Source organism: Tursiops truncatus, chromosome 1 (genome assembly GCF_011762595.2).
Source record: "Tursiops truncatus isolate mTurTru1 chromosome 1, mTurTru1.mat.Y, whole genome shotgun sequence".
Classification (NCBI taxonomy): Eukaryota; Metazoa; Chordata; class Mammalia; order Artiodactyla; family Delphinidae; genus Tursiops; species Tursiops truncatus.
Genome location: NC_047034.1, coordinates 130,886,151 through 130,903,728, shown reverse-complemented (window position 1 = coordinate 130,903,728; position 17,578 = coordinate 130,886,151). Strand labels below are relative to the sequence as shown.

Below are 17,578 nucleotides of genomic sequence, written 5' to 3'. Positions count from 1 at the left end.
GATTTCACTGTAAAGGGCTCTGCAGGAAAGGGGGGACTATCATGCCCAAGTTATGCCACTTCCAGCTCCACGCACCCCAGCCTTCTCCACCTTGGCCCGGGGTCCTTCGCGCGAGTGGGTGGACGTTTGATGTGTTTAGGGGAGTGGAATCAAAGACGAAATGCTACATTGACACATGCTACTTTGTTTGCAATACAACAGAATATGAAAAATAGCTTTGTTGGACACAATTTCCCTTTAAAATGGAATTTTGCAGCCTCCTGGAGCATTTAAAATTTTGACTTAGAAGCAATTTATGACTCGTTCTGTTAAGCTGTATCCCCAGTGTTCAGAATTGTAATACCTGGTGGTGTTCTGTAACTTTTCATTTGTTTATGGCCTATCCCAGGATCAAGAATGCCCCATTAGGTCCCAACCTCTCTCGTGAGCTCATCATATTCTAGATGTTTTGAGTATACATAGCTGGAGCTTTCTCTAGTTCTTCTCCCCTATTAAGCTTGCGAAGGTCAGAACTCCTACAGGACTCATTTCTGTGGCCACATGTCACCCTCACCCACTGCCCAGCTACATCCTAACATGTGGCAGATCATCTTCAAGTTCCAAATGAGGAACAAAGACACAAAGAGGCTATGTGGCCAATCTAAAGTTACCCAGTTAATTAGGGGCAGGACAGTTTGTGTGACTCCATCACTCCACACTGCTTCTCAAAGCCAATGGGCAGTGAAGAGGTGAGGACTGAGGCTGCCAGCACAAATCCACCAAAGAGGCAGTTGCTGGGAAGACAGCAGTGTTAGCCCATATGTAACTACCAGGCCACGTTAGGAACAGTTCCAGCAGGGTGCATGCCCAGGAGCGTGGATTTCCCTGGGCCAGACCAACCCCGGCAATATATACCCCCACCCTCTCCCTCTCCCCAGTTATTCTTTTTATGATGCCATTTTCAATCTCACTTTTAACCTCAAGTCCAAATACAAAGAAACCTTCCTCTACTTAGCCCTGAAACTGAAACCTAGTTCCGTACGTTTGTCCTCTTCAAACCTCTCTTTATTCTGCAATAATAAAAATGCCATATTTCATCCCAGAACAGGCTGCATGCCAAAATAAATAGCACCTTGGATTTCCTTAAAAAGAAAGCTTGGCTCAAAGCACAGCCTTATTGCCATGAGAATTCTTGGAGAATTCAACCTTACAAAGTCAAATATTTAGCCAGGTAGCACACCAAAAAGCCAACTGTCAATCCCTGCAAGACCTCTTGCAAAGACAAAAACGCTCTTTCGGAAAGAGAGGAAAAAAATTACTTATACCTCATACTGATCTCCCCAGATGATGAGAGCTTCCCGTTTCCCCACTCCAGGGCCCCCTGCCTCCAAGTGGGAATGTCCCCTGTGCTAAACAGCAAGAGGCATCTGACGGCACTGCTTAACGTTAAGAGGGCTGAAGTCCAGGCACTGGGGAAGTGAGATGCACTCCCGGAAAGGATTCCATCAGCCGAGTTCTCCAGCCAGCTCACTTCCCACCAACCCAGGAAACAAAGAGGTAACTCATGCTCGATAAATGACACATTAACACAATCTCATTAACTCCGTGCCCACATTTTTCTGCAAGTGTCTGTCATTTTTGCCTGCACTGCAGCAGCTGAATCTGGAGTTTCATGAAGAAGAGAAAACTGTCGAGAGGAAAGCTGGGACCACATTACCTTCCCTTGGCATCCTCCCCCTGCCATAGCCTGGAGTTGGGGGAGTCACCTCCTCCCGGAAAGCAGGGTTCTGCTGCTAGACCCGAGCTGATGGCTCGTGAGTCCAGCACAGCAGCACTGGCTCCCCAGCTGTTAAAGATTTGGTCAGGTGATCCGTGACCTTGCTGGAAAAGCAAATACTGACTTCCCTTTCACTCACGGGAAGAGGGGACTGGGGTCAGGAAGGAATTCAGTGCTCAATAACCTGATACTGGATCTTGCAGAAAGAGGAAGAAAGCTCAAATCATTCAGTCGGAAAGTTAGTTCCCAGAGCTGCTCCCAGTTCAGAGGGACGCATCTAAAGATGCTGAAACGGTGCACGCCTTCCTCTGCACACTCCCCCAAAGCTAGGCGCTTATCTGGGGTGTGGGGGTGGTCATAATTAATTATGCTTTTCCCCCTCCTTCCCTGCAGCTGAGTGGCTCATTAATAAATTTGCTCCTAAAGAGAACTCAGCGTCCTAAGGAGCTGAAACCCTCCAGTGGTGCATCTCCTTCTTCCAGGCTCTGCCTTAGAAACGTCCTCCCCCGGCTGCCTCCTGGGTCCCACGGCCAAGCAAAGCTTCGAGCGATCCCCAGACTGCTCGCTGCCCTGATCAATCAGTGACTGCAAGTCTGTCGGGGCAGAGCTAGAAGAAACAATGACCAGTGAGTTCCCGGGGCCAGACTGGCAGCTCCTGCTTCCTGCCGCTATGTGAATCTGATGCCCCAGCACCAAAACGCACCCAATTCTGGGAGAAAGAGAAAAGCAAGGAAGTACCTACTGTAAGGATCCAGCTCCAGGCAGGGCTTCTAACTGCAGAGCAGACCAGTGACTTCCGAAGGGCGGGTGCAGGAGCCGGGGAGAAGGCAGCTGTGGAGGAGGACGGTCCCAGAGTATCCCAGGCAGGCGCCGTGAAGTGTCTCAGCCAGCCCACTGCAGCTGCAGCTCTTTGGAACAGAGGCAGGTGTGAGGTGCAGGCACGGAGGCTCCAGGCTCTGCAGATCCAGCAGCACTACTAGACCTGAAGGAGATACAGGGGGTGGGTGCAATCAAAACGGGGCCAGGAGAGCATCTGGGCTCCTGTATGCAGGCTCAGCAAAAGGATGAGAGGACCTTATCCCCTTGACCTTCTGTGGCTCTAGCCAAACGAGGCTGTCCTAGGAAATGAAGCCCCATCAGCAAGACATGTCGAAGCAGCTCTGACCTTTACAGACACTGCCTGTCGAGATGTGCTCTCAGAGGCGAGGGCAGATTCCTGTCTAACCCACGCTGAAATTGATGCCAGAGCTGAGTGTCACCCTGAAGTGCTGACTGCATCCAGCCCGGGACACTTGGAAACACTTCACATCCAGGGCCTCACACCAGCTTAAGGCAGCCAGGCAGGGCTGAGCATCCCCATTGTCCAGGTGAAGAAAATGAGACAGACTCAGCGAATTCCCTTGGCTCGCCCAGGAGTGAATCTGGATTCAAATGAAGATTTCAGGGGGTAGAATTCTGTGTTCTTCCCACTACACTGGATCAAATTTCTTATTTTCCTTGGAAGACTCCGGAGCATCTTGCTCAAGACGGAGGTTAACAAATTTACCGAAAGGCATGGGGTGATGTGATGGACGAGACTATGGACACCAACATTCACTTTTCTCAACTGCTAAAAGTATTTAATTAGTACACAGACCAAACCACCAGAATTTTTTAAAAAAAATCAGAAATGTACCTTGAACTCTGAGGTTATATTTTAAAATATACTGAGGAGCAAACTGTCTTTCTGTTAGATTCTAAATGATCATCGACCATCCCCTCTGAATTGGCTAGAGAACGGCTAGAAGCATAAGACATTTCACCAGGAAGCTGAGTGAAAACGAACTCTCCATTTCACCAGGTCCCGTGACCTTCTAGCCACCCACTTTTCCTCTCTGCTTTATCTATATGATAGAGGTAAGCCTTCTCATTTCCTCTCCCAGGATAAGTTCTTCCTTATCCAGGACAAAATGGTGAGAGGCTTCCTTGCAGAGCTGAGCCTTTCTTGAAACACCCAACGTTCTTCCAGGAACACTGGCCAGCTCCCGCCTGTCCCCCAAGCTCCACTCAGCATCCCCTCCAAGTGCAGTGGCCAGCCTTCCTGCTTACACTGCTCCTGTCAGCCCTCAACCGCCGCAGGTGTCACCTAAATTCTAATTGCTGCCACTGTGTCTCCCTGACCAGCATCACAGGCTAGATGTTCAGTAAAGTTTGTGAAACTGAACTTATCCACGATACCGACGACTCCAAACACAAGTGACCTCTCCAGATACTCCCTTAGGTACCAAGAAAGCACCTCTCCTTTCCAACAGGTGCCAGGCCTCTCATCAGATTGAAAAAGACAGCAAGCAGAATGAGGGAAGGAAATACTAGCCCCTAGCAGTGCCATAGATCAGCTTGGCTCAGATGCCAGGACAGAAGATACACATACACACACACACACACACACACACACACACACCTCTAACCCTCCTTCTTCAGCTCTCTTTCTGAAGATGGGTAGCATTTTCAGTTCTCTGAGCTCCACGTGAGATGAAGGTTCAGGCACTGTGCTGACTGCCTATGTCTCTAATAGGAGGAGAGATTCTTCTGTCTTTTCTGTCTTTGCACTTACCCAGTACTCTCAATTAACTCCACGGTCAAGCAGGGAGGTGAGCAGAACCGAGAATGTTACCCACCATCTTCCAGATGAAAAAACAAAGTTGGTTCCCAAGGGTATAAAGCTAAGAAAAGGCAAAGGCTCAACTCAAACCCAGATGTTCTGTCTCCCAGTCTAATACCCTTTCCTCTAAACCATGCAGCCTGAACTGGGCATGCAGGTGAATGCAGGAGACACACAAACTCCAGGACGTAAGCTTCAATGCTGGTGCTGTCCAGGCAGAAGGTGACCTCACATTTAGGGAAGGTCTCCATGAGAAACACCAACAACTTTCTCTAGGGGAGTCTGAGCTTCTTTGGGGGCGATCCCCTCCAGAGCCTCTGGCCCTTGCCATGCGGGGATACTGGCATGTCTCTACCCTTACAACTCACTCATGCACATGTCTTAATATTAGTAGCCAATTTCATGTTACCACCTATATACCCAGAAAATTCTCCTGGACCAAACACACTTATCCACCAGAACTTTTTTGGCAGGAATCATTTAGCCGAGGGGAGGTTTGACTCCTTTCGCAATTTAGAAACCTCCAACTTTTATGGCCCAGGTCCCTTCTGCCCATGATGGGAAAAAGGTGGACCACCTAATTCAGGCAAGATGGCGCCAGGCAAGAGGGAGAAGAGGTGGAACTATCTGAAGAATGTGCCCTTTATCTAAGCGGCCCCTGAGGCTTTTGCACTTTGCTCAGGGAGGTCAGCTATTACGCAGCGCCGGGGAGCAGTGCGCTGCTTAGGGACACGTGCTGCTGAAACAGCCTCTCAGAGCAGACTGGTTACAGCCATTCTGACCAAATGCAACTTCACTGGACAGAGAAAGAAACCACACATGGGAGATCTGTGGGTGTAGGTGTCCAGTGGGAATGAGCTATTCAAATGATTGACCCTTTAAGGCAGATGAAAATTTCTCAGGCACGAAACAGGGCCAGTTGCAGGGAGAGAGGAGCCTGCACTAACCAGTGAAAAATTCTCCTTGGAGAAAAAGAAAGGCATCAGGCCCACGGGGGAAAAGACCTCTAATCCTCATCCCTCCCTTCACTTAGACCCTTCCAGAATGCTCTTAGTCTTTGACTCAAACACTCTGTTAAATAAAGATGCCAGTAGACAAATGATGAAGGGGCACAAGCAGGCAATTCAGGAAAGAAGAAATACCAATGGTTAATATTAAAAAAAGTTCAACTGCATGAATTAATGATAAAAAAGATGCTAGAAAACATCGAAATGCCATACTAGTTATTTACCCTACACTGCACCAGGCACTATAGGTCCATTCCAAAACCAGCCAATTTAATTCCCACAATGACCCTATAAAGGAGTATTGTTATGTCCATTATCTGAGGACAAAGCCGAGGCTCAGAGCAGTTGCCCAGTTACTGAGACCATCAGTGCCAAGATTCGAATCCAGGTAACATGCTCCTCTTAACCATGGTATGACACAGACTCTCTTACAAGTTAGAAAACACAGATTTTTTTAAAGAAAGGTCCTCAGTGTTGATAAGAATGTGATAAGGGGACACGCCCTCCGCAGAAAGTCGCAGCAGAGTCACGTCCATCTATTTTGCCTATTTTAACATAATTGAAGAGCAAGATCTAGAGTGGCTGAGAGTCTGGACTCCAAGTCAAGAAGCCAGGGCTAGAATCCCAGCTCTGCCAGTGACTCTGTAACCTTGGACAAATGATTTAACCTCTCTGTGGCTTAGCTGCCTCACTGGTAAAACAGGAATAGTAATACACCTTACACATCATGGATCTGTCAGGAGAATTACATAAGATGACAATACATGTCAACAACTTAGAACAGAGGCTGGTATACAGTCTGTGTTCAATAAATAATAGATACATTAGCTCGTAACATAATGATATAAATTCAACTTTGAATTCAATTTTGTATTTAAAATTCTAATCACATAACACTTAGAAAATATACCTGCTTTATAATGATTACTATAAATGGCTGTGCAAGATTCCATGGACTTAGGCCTTATTTTCCAAACCCAATCCCTCGTAGAGGTCATTTCATCTCAAGTTGAACTCTCCCTGTAATGCTACTCGATCAGCCAGCCTGACAGACAGGTCTCTGGGCAGGTCTCCAGGGAATACCCCAATTCCAGGCGCTGGAACCCAGCTACCACATATAACGATGAATGATTATGAGCAAAGATTTCAAGGTAAGATAGACCAGGTTCAAATCCTGGCTGTGTGACCTTGAGCAAATTTCCTTATTCAAGAAGAGCCCAGCTCAGGACACGGTTGTGAGAACCGCACGAGATAAGGTACAGTAAGTGCTTGTGCCAATGCTCAGTATGTAATGAACACTCAGTAAATGCTAGCTATGATTACTTCTTAAAACCCACAGTTTTTTAAGCAAGGAAAGGCTAGGGATTGCATTTATTTTATTTATCACCTTATTCCTAACTGTTGGCGTGGTAGAAATGCAACAAAAATATGTTGAATTAATGAATAAATAAACGGATTAATAGATAGATCATAGAGACTGCTAGAGCTGGAAAGGATTTTTTAACAGCCTTATTTAGATATAATCTATATACCATACAATTTACCCATACAAATTGTACAATTCAATAGATGTAATATACTCAGAGTTGTGCAAACATTGCCACAACCTAATTTTTTAAATTGTGGTAAAATATACATAACATAAAATTTACCATTTTAACCACTGGTAGGTGTAGAATTCAGTGGTCACAATGCTGTGTAACCATCACTACCATCTATACCCCAAACGTTTTCATCATCTCCAACATAACTCTGTAACCTATAAAACAATAGCTCCCCATTCCCCTTTGCTCCCAGCCCTGGTAACATCTATTCTACTTTCTGTCTCTATAAACTTACCTATTCTAGGTACCTTCTATAAGTGGAATTATGCAATATTGGTCCTCCTATGTCTGGTTTATTTCACTTAGCATGTTTTCAAGGTCCATCCAAGTTGTAGCATACATCAAAATTTTCATTTCTTTTTATGGTTGAGTGATATTCCATCATATGTAAGTATCACATCTGGTTTATTCGTTCATCTATCAATTGACACTTGGGTTGCTTCCATCTTTTGGCCATTGCAAATAATGCTGCTGTGAACATTGCTGTGCAAGTACCTGTTTGAGTTCCTGCTTTCATTTATTTTGGATATATATCTAGGAGTGAAATTGCTGGGTTATATGGTAATTTTATGTTCAACTTTTTTTATATATAAATTTATTTACTTATTTATTTGTTTATTTGGCTGCATTGGGTCTTCATTGCTACGCATGGGCTTTCTCTAGTTGCGGCAAGCGGGAGCTACTCTTCGTTGCAGTGCGTGAGCTTCTCATTGCAGTGGCTTCTCTCATTGTGGAGCACGGGCTCTAGGCACATGGGCTTCAGTAGTTGTGGCATGCGGGCTCAGTAGTTGTGGCTCACGGGCTCTAGAGCACAGGCTCAGTAGTTGTGGCGCACAGGCTTAGTTGCTCAGCAGGATGTGGGATCTTCCCGGACCAGGGCTCGAACCCATGTCCCATGCATTGGCAGGCGGATTCTTAACCACTGCACCACCAGGGAAGTCCCCTACGTTTAACTTTCTGAGGAACTGCCAAACTATTTCCAAAACAGCTGCACCATTCTACATTCCCACCAGTAATACATGAAGATCCCAGTTTCTCCATAGCTTCTCCAACATTTGTTATTCTCTCATTAAAAAAAAATCATTATAGACATCCTAGTAAGTATAGTAGGTGTGTAGTATTATCTCATTGTGTTTTTGTTTTGTATTTCCCTAGTGACTAATGATTATTGAGCATCTTTTCACGTGCTTATTTACCATCTGTATATCTTCTTTGGAGAAATGTCTAAGTTCTTTGGCCATTTTTTTAAAAATTTTGTTTGGTTCTTATTTATTAGGATGAAAAAGTATCATATATTTGTCTGTAAACATCATCCATCTAATGAGATCATCTAAATGATCCTAGTTTTAATTTCATACATGAGAAAATGGAGACAAAATAATTTCCCTAAAATCACCGTCACTTTTTTTTTATACAGCAGGTTCTTATTAGTTATCTATTTTATACATATTAGTGTATCTATGTCAGTCCCAATCTCCCAATCCATCCCACCACCACCACCAGCAACACCCGCCCCCGCTTCCCCCCTTGGCGTCTACACATTTGTTCTCAACATCTGTGTCTCCATTTCTGCCTTGCAAATCGGTTCTTTGTCTATTTTTGAATAGGGTTGTTTGTTTTTGTTGTTGTTGAGTTGTCAGAGTTCTTTATATATTGTGGATATTAACCCATTATTAGATATGTGATTTGCAAATATTTTCTCCCATTCTGTAGTATGTCTTTTTGCCTTCTTGACAGTGTCCTTTGATGCACAAAGGTTATTTGATGAAGTCCAATTTATCTATTTTTGTTGTTGTTGCCTGTGCTTTGGTATCATATCCATGAAATTGTTGCCAAATTCAATGTCATAAAAAAATTTTCTTCAATGTTTTCTTCTAAGAACTTTACAGTTTTAGCTTTTAAGTCTAGGACTTTGAACCGTTTTGAGGTCATTTGGTTTAAGATAAAGGCCAGCTCCATTCTTTTGCATGTGACTATTCCCAGAACCAGTTATTGAAAAGTCCACAATCAGATTTTAGAACATTTTCATCACCCTCAAAGGAAACTTCATACGTGGGATTTCATTTTTATAAGGAATTAGGAACGTAATGAGTTACTGAGAATTAATAAACCTTGGCATTCATAAACAAAAATTCGTTTATTAGAGTTTACTGAGAATATTAAGTCTCTGTTCTACAAAAATGTGTGGCCTCCATCCACTGGTAAACAACACTGCAGAACTAGGGCAGGAATTCCCACAATTCTCAGGAAGCGTGCTTTGTTATTACTGCAAAAGACATCTGTCCTGCTATTTTGGGCTACCCAGAGCCATGTGAACACCCTTCCTATGTCTGGGTTATTTCCTTCCTTAGGAGTTCCACCTCCTCAAGGTTGAAAACAGAATTTACAGTGCCAGACTCCTTTACAGCTAGGACCCAGTCGTGGGACCTGCACTCAGCAGGCAGAGGCACCCGGGCCAGACCTCAGATTGGAAGAAAGTGCGCTGGAAAAGAAAGGGCTGCCGGCAAGTGATTCTGAGGAGGGTGCTGGAGTGACCTGACATCCTCCGACAAATTCCCCTTTTACGTAAGCTTGCTAGAATCGGTTCTATTGTTTGCAACTGTGACCCTGGACTGCTACGCGGCAGCATCAGCGTCGGCTTGGTTTTTAATTGCTCTATTCCATGAATTTACATTACTTGCAGAATTACTCTCTGGAGTTTCTGTTGATTGCTGTGTCCTGAGGATTTGCTGCATGACCATTTCGATTATTTTTCTCTTCCCCTTTATCCTTTGTTATTACCAAATTCTTTCTCACCGGAAAGTGGGAATCCGTGGGCTCGGCGGGCCACAAGGTCTTTTGCTTGGCTGAACTGGGCCACAGTCCAAAGAGCTTGGGAACCACAACTTGGAGTAAACCAAGGAATTCAGCCTCCCCTCCTCCCTCCTGGGTCAGTTCAGTGAAAGCATCTTAAGGGTAAGCACATACACACTCTCTGCCGTGGGGCACCCCTGCACCCACCCTCTTTGGGCAGCCCCCGGTCCCAGAATCATGGTCCTGGTCAGAGTCCAGCGGAAGCCTTCACGGGCATCAGGCTGGCTTTGGAACACGGTTGCAGGTGCAGACACTTTAGGGCTTGCGTGGGCTGTGGCATCTGCCTTCTGGGTTGGGAGGAAGATTTTTCTTGGCGCAGGGAAGTCAGTTAAACCAAACCGAACCTGATAAGTCATCTCCAGACACCTGGGTGAAGCCAGTGATGTTTCCAGATTTTTCAGGCAAGTTGGAAAGCTTTTTATTATAATTTCACAAGGCCCCACCTAGCAAGCACAGTCCAGAGAGGAGCGGGCATATGTGATGTGGGTCAGACAAGACGGTGAACACTCAGCCTCAGCAGCATGCGACTGAGGGAAGGTCGGGCATCTTTAGAGATGAACCGGAGAGAGGCAGTGAGAGAAGAAGGTCTCTAGAAACTTCTATCAACCTCAAATTCCCTTAGAGATAGGGTTCGCTGTCAGTGTACCACATGGCAATACAAAGGAAGGTCATACACTATTGTGGTTTGGGTTTTGTCTTGTTTTGTTTTAATGTGAGTAAAGTCACTAAGAAAAGATGTTTCCAAAACTGACATCCCATGTTTGTATCACCCCATAGTGGTTGCGAATTGGTAGCAGAGGACAGGCAGACTTTCATTAGGTAACTCCAATAAAAAAAATAAAGATGCTCACATCTTTTCTTTCTTTTTTTATATTTTATTTTATTTTTTTATTTAAGTAGAGTTGATTAACAATGTTGTGTTAGTTTCACGTGTACAGCAAAATGATTCAGTTATGTGTGTGTGTGTGTATTCTTTTTCAGATTCTTTTCCCTGCTCACATCTTTTCTTCCAGCCAGATTTTAGGGCTTTTTTTTTTTTCAAGTTGAGGCCCCTGTTTCATGCTTTGGGGTATCCTTTAGGTCACCAGCCCATGGCCTTGCAGGTGGCGAATGTTCAATCAGTCCTGCTGATTATCTACAGTTGGGAGCAGGGAAACATAACACAGGACTTTGGACCTTATCTTCACTTACTAATGGGGAAACTGCAGCTCAATGAGTTGCCCATACCATACAGCAGGGCCAAGGTCAGATTCTGCTTTCTAGACTCCTGCTTTCCTTTATAAATTGCATGCTGATGGCCCTGGTCTGCAGTAGGCATTGGAGGGCACCAAACTGATGGCTTCTTTGAAAACAGTGTGGCTGGTGTCCCTAGTTTAAATGTGGGATAATAGCCTGATGTTGGTAAAGAGAGCCAGAGAACTGCTCATTCTCCTAATGGTGACCTTTGCTTGCAGCTTCTGGAAACAGACAAAGTATGATGCACAGCAAAGGAAATAGTTGCCAATGGCAATTAAGCACGTCTTCTGTACTGAGTCCTTTACCCATCCTCACTCAGCCCTGGGATGGTCCTATCACGATTTCCCTGTAAATGAGGTAAAGATGGCCACCTTATGGCCCAGCCACAGCTCAGGGTTGTGTTCAAAGAAACAGCATTTAAGTAGAAAAAAATGAATTGGAGGCAATCCAAAGCTTCACTGCAGTCTCTAGAGAAAACACAAAAGAGGAAGTGCATTCTTAGCACAAAGCAAAAGTCTTAAATTTTTCCTTTCCTATCTCTGCTACTCTCAGTATCTATTTCCAGCAAAGTAACTGCTCCAGAAGCAGCGTGCTCTGATCCCCAACATCCCTTATGCAATCCCTTCTGCCTGGATCTTCACTCCCTCACCTCTGGCATCTACGCACCCACCCTCTGCCATCTCTCTCTATCCTCGTCACAATCCCAATGTTGGCTCCATTTGTCCAGAGCTTTCCCATCACTGGATGACCCCAGTCGGCATAATAGTGGAGGGGTAACAGCCAAGCAAGCTATGCCAGAAATTTTCCTAGAAGGGAATTACTCGAAGGCTCTACGGGCAGAGAAGTTCTGAATACTCATGTGTTTATGCTTTTATTCCCCATCACACCCATTTTACAGATTAGAAAACTGAGGTGGCATCATCATAACAGTGACTATATTGTTATATATCATATTGTTATGATATATATAACTATATCATATTGTTATAATAATGATTTCATTGTTAGCCAGACACTCTCCAGTATTGTACAGGGATGACGTTTAATTTCACAATGATCATACTGGGTAGGGACTATTATACCCTCTTCACAGATGATAGGCTCAGGGCACAGGCTAGTCAGCTGCAGGACTGGAATTCAAATTGAGGTGTGTCTCACTCCAGAGACCAACCTCTTAACTACGGTGTTCTCTGTCTCTCAGGTTCTAGTTCTGCAACTGTCTATGAAGTAAGTTGCCAGTGGAGTCAGAACAGAAAGAGAAGGAACGAGACAGGATTTAGCAAAGGAACTAATTTACCGTTAAATTCCATCACCAGCCGTGCTCGTTAAATATCAGATGATTATCAACATATAAACAACATTTGGGAGGCATGCGATAGGACTATAAATAAGATAAATTTATTTGCAAAGGAATAGACTAAGGAATGCAGTGGCTTTCTGATTAACTTAAAATTATTTAATCAATACAACACAATTACTTTTCAAATAATCTTTGAAAGTTCCAAGGCTGCTTGAGCTGTTTAATTGCTATTTAACCAGATAGCAGCAGTCAAGTCACAGAGATGTGAATTTTAGAGAAAATGCTCTTTGCAGATCTATGGCTCTGTCAAATTTTCCATTAGAAAGATGTATGTTTCAGGCTTTTAGGTTACAAGTTAATTTCCTTTCTTTGTTGTTCAAAGGGGCAGGGAGGGTGGTGTGGCTGCCGCAGGAATCCATGGCTCCTTCCTCTATAACTCAGGAGAGAGATGTACCTCCCTGCCAGTGGGGCAGTTTTCCCCAAAGCAGAGGGATGCCACCGCCAGTGACTCAGTGCAGGCCCCAAGTCCAGCCCAGATTTCCCTTAATGGCTCTGCATACATAACCCATGAGCAGCCTTGTGCCAAGACTTGAGCCAGAAGTTTGCCTGGATCCTACTCACATCCGCTACACCTACACCGAGGAACCCACGAAGTGAAGGCAATAGATAAGAATGGAAGGAGCAATGGATACAAAAATCAGAATCTCCGGGGCAGGAATCAGTGTTTTAACGAGCCCTCCCGGAGATTTTTATGCACTCTATAGTTTGAGAAGTCCTTTTCTGACTTACTTTTAAAAACACTTTAGAAACTCAGTTCAGTGCTTCTCAAATTGTATTATGCACACACAGCGCCCAAAGATCTTGATAAAACGTAGATGCTGATTCAGTGGGTGTGGGGCGGGGCCTGAGAATCTGCATTTCCAATGAGCTATCAGGAGATGCTGATGCTTCAGGTCCCAGAACCAAGAAGCCAGGCCTGTGATGGGCATCTGTCTGGTTGGGAAGGGATGGGAAGGGGTCCAACAGACCTAGGCACAATTCCTCATTCCGGTGCTTGCAAGCTGTGTGATCTTGGCCACGTCACTCTATCTCGGAGCCAGTTTCCCCAGCTACGAAAGGGTATAAGAAAGAACCAAGCACTTTAGAGGCTGTTCTGATGGCGCTATGCCTGGACTTAACACAAAACTTGGCATGTAGAAAACACTCAAACAGAAGCCGTGGTTGCTGTTGTTTCTGAGGGAAGGATGAGACTAGTAAGTGCTCAATAGTTGTTCATTGTTTGGTTATTACTAATTGGGAGCTGCCGTGTGGCAGGAGAGGCCTGGTGCCAGGCAGTACAGTGCCATTTCCTCCTCCCAATGGCTCTGTGTGTGAGGCCAGGTATCATTTGTTCTGGTTTGCAGATTAGGAAGCCGAAGCCCAGAGAGCTTGAGTAACTTGGTGCAAGTCACAAAGATAGTGAGAGGCAGAGCTAGGGTTGAATCAGGTCTTCCTGCTTAAGTTTCTGACCGTCCAGACTGGGCCATGGTTCTGACCACACCTGCCTGCAAGGCCTGGGTGAGGGTAGGGTGGTGGCCTGATAACACGTTGCCTCTGGGCGGTGATACAATGCAGGGCCAGGTCGTGGAGGTGGAGAACAGGCAGGGGCAGAGGCCTCAAGGCAGAGTCTTGAGTTGCAGAGAGACATCGGGCCCCAGAGAAGGAGCAGGGCCAGGGTCCGCAAGGATCTGAACACCCAGCAATCCCGAACTGAGCCTCAAAGGGACAAGGGCTGTCTCCCCCGTGCCCAGTACAGTGCTGACCCCTAGCAGTGCTCCTTGAAGACACAGCAGTCACACGAATGAACTGATGGATTTGCAGATTGATTGATATTGTGAAGGCAGCAGCTGATTTGGAATTGGTGGACAGGATGTGTTGGAGTGGGAGAGAGATTTGCACTTCTGGACTTTTCCCCTTTAAAAAGGGAGCAGTTCAAAACAGAAGAACAACAGGAATATTTCCCTTGGAGCGCAGCCAGCGCACACAATGCCTCCTTTTCTTCCCAGGGCAGGAGCCGTTAGGGGCCCAGGCCCTCGGCGGGTGTGTGCAGCCCGGAGCCTGCCCGACATACTTACACACTTGTGCTCTGGAACACAGAGCCCCCTGCCTGCCAAGCCCAACACAAAGGCCTCCTTCAGCACAGCCCCTGCTAGGTATGGTGTCAGCGGCCGCTGATTTTGAAAGTCCCCCCTCCAGGGCTACAGTGAGGCTCTTGTGGCGGTGTGTCCCCACTACTGTGTGGAAAGAGGAAACAGTGATGCTTTCTCAACCATCCAGTCTCCTTCGCAGGCCATGAGGCATGGAGTTAAACAGCCCAGCAGCTTGAGAGAAAGCAAGGGAGCTTCCTGTTCAAAGATCAGCCATTCATCAGAAACTATTGTTCATGCTCAGGGCTAGGTTCTGTGGATTCGTGGATGATGAAGACAGGGGATAAAGCCCCTTTAAGGAACTCATGGTTCAAAACAGGAGGTAGAGACCTAAACAAGGACACATGGTGTCATAGGGGTGGGCAAAGGCATGATAGAAGACCACGAAAGCATCACAGTGTGGTATCTGAGCTGGGCTTTGAAGGATGCACAGAAGTTCACTAGGCAGGCTGGGTAAAGCAGTCCTCTAGCCAAGAGATGAAAACAGGTACAGTGGGCTTGAGGAATGACCAGTGCACCAGGCCTAGCATGCAGGGTGGGGGGCCCAGGAGGGAGACGGCAGGAGCTGGAAGTCAGCTCATTTTATTCTATAGAGAGTAGGAAACCCACAAAGGTTCTTCAGCAGGAGAGGAACCAGATGAAGGCTGGGTTTGGGATACAGCTCTGGCTGCAATGAGGGAGTGTGTGTGTCCCTAGGGCCTGGCTCATTAGTAGACAGTAAGTATTTATGGACTGATTTCGAGAGGGAAGAGAGAGTCGCAAATCTGACGAGAAGTCTGGCCAGACAATGCTTTTCACTAACGGCTCCTTTTATGTATTTTTTTTTCTTTTAAAAGAACAGCAGTTTTTCTTCTCCTTTATTGAACCATCACCAATGGTTCAATAATCTGAGATTGCAGGCATAATTACATAACGTCTTATACTGCTGGTAGTTTCCTGAATGTTGGCTTGTTTTCCGGAATAATTTTGTCAGCTCCTTGACAGCTGGGGCAATGCCTCCTGTGCTCTCTCTGCATTGCCCACAGCATCTATCACATGCTGAGCATACAGTAGGCCCCAGGTAAGCAGAAACACAAAACAGATTCATGGAGCCTAAGAGCAGGACAGGCTCTTGCAATTAACTTGTGCAACTCTCTCATTTTACAGATGGGGAGCCTGAGACCCGAGAAAGGGAAACGTATGTCCTGTTGGAAGATGCGTTCACATTCCTACTTCTAGGCTCTGGCGTTTCATGGTGGGGACCTGGGCTCAGTGAAGGCTTTCAAGTGCTGACACTGAGGGTCAAGGCACAGACTCTGAAATAAACCAGCGATGAGCCTGGGTAACAGCAGGGTATATAGAACACCAACACGCAAACAATACAGGCACAGAAGGTTGTGTTCATGTACATACACAATACATATTCAATTCTGAAAAGAGCATAGCCTGGTACAGGAACTGCTAGAGGCAAGAGAGCATAATAGGAAGGTGGGCTTTGGAGAAAGGCAGGCTTGAGTCCGAATCCCAGCTCTGCCGCTTACCAGCATATATTTAGCAAATTCCCTAAACTCTGCCAGCCCCAGTGTCCACGTACATAAAACAGAAAAAAACACAACTTCTTCCTTACAGGGTTGAACAGATGAATTGGGATGAAGTAGAGCAAATGCTTACCATAGGGCCTATAGTGGGAATTGAAAAGTGATGAACTAGAGAGAAAGTAAGAAAAGGGCAGGACTTGGCCGCCAATGGGATTCATTGATTATAACCTTTGGTTACTAAACACTTACGGTAAGTCCCCTACATACGAACAAGTTCCATTCCAAGAGCACGTTTGGAAGTCCAATTTGTTCGTTAAGTCCAACAAAGTTAGCCTAGGTACCCAACTAACACAATTGGCTGTATAGTACTGTACTGTAATAGGTTTATGATACTTTTCACAAAAAATACATAAAAAACAAACAAACAAACAAAAAAGAAAACACTTTTAATTTTACAGTACAGTACCTTGAAAAGTACAGTAGTACAGTACAACGGCTGGCATCCAGGGGCATGTTTGCACCTTTGAAAGTTCACAACTTGAAGGTTCGTGTGTAGGGGACTTTCTGTACTTTAGTTCAGGCAGTGGATTGGGGAGGAGAAGGAAGTGTCAAAAACTGCAGGGTTTCAGACCTGGGTATCTAGAGAGTGGCGGGAACCACAGCCGAGGTAGGGAGGTCAGGAGGGAGAAGAGATCTGAGAGTAGGAGACTGGACTGTTAGTGTCCTCGGGCACGAGTGTGCCTGCCTAGGGGTTCACCCACAGAGAGGGGTTTATCCTGTGAGGGTGGCCCAGCAGACAGTAGAAAAGGTGGGCCTGGGGCAGAGGAGAAGCCTGAAGACGGGAGTGTAGATTCTAGAGTCATCTAGAGTCATGCAGAGGTGAGGGGGGCAGTGAGAAGCTAGAGTGACATTAGAGGAGTGTGGGGAAAGTCACAGCGGGGAGCGGGGGGCGGGGAAGAAGAACCAGTGTGGCTCGCAGCCCAGAAATCCAAAGGAGGGTGAGTGGAGAAAACCAGTGAGCACAGTGTCAGTAGCGCAGGGGGAAGATGCCTGGGGCTGACAAGAGGGTAGAGGCAACAGGTGGGGCTACTCTTCGATACTTCAGTGGAATTCAGGAGAGAGATGGGCAGCCGCTCAAGGGAGGGATAAGGTGAACTGCTAGGACAGGGAGTGTGTTTGCAGGCCAAGGGGAGAAGCCAGGGGAGAGGGATGGACTGAGACACCAGAAAGAGAAGGGGACATAAGAGTCAACATTTACTCCAGGCTCTGTGTTAAAACATGCCACGAAACTGAATTTCACCTTCACCACCACCATAGGCACTAGGCGACCTTATGAGTCATATTAGTCGTATTTTGCGATGAAGAAACCAGGCACAGAGCACTTAAACAACTTACCCAGGTTAGCAGTAGGCAGACCTGAGATTTGAAGGATCTGAAGCCAGAGCTTCATGGCCAGTTTGAAGCAGAGTGTTTCTGGA

The 17,578-nt window shown here is 45.8% G+C and overlaps 1 protein-coding gene across 4 annotated transcripts in view; it reads right to left on the bottom strand.

Moving 5' to 3' along the window:
- KANK4 (KN motif and ankyrin repeat domains 4) overlaps positions 1 to 17,578 on the bottom strand; it is a 69,637-nt gene that overhangs the window by 37,580 nt on the left and 14,479 nt on the right. For 2 of the 4 annotated variants that reach the window (XM_073789037.1, XM_073789044.1), the window contains exon 2: positions 2,495 to 2,738. The gene's annotated coding sequence lies outside the window, so the exon portion shown is untranslated. The remainder of the gene's footprint in view (positions 1 to 2,494; positions 2,739 to 17,578) is intronic. The other 2 variants (XM_019919234.3, XM_073789038.1) reach the window with 1 other exon arrangement.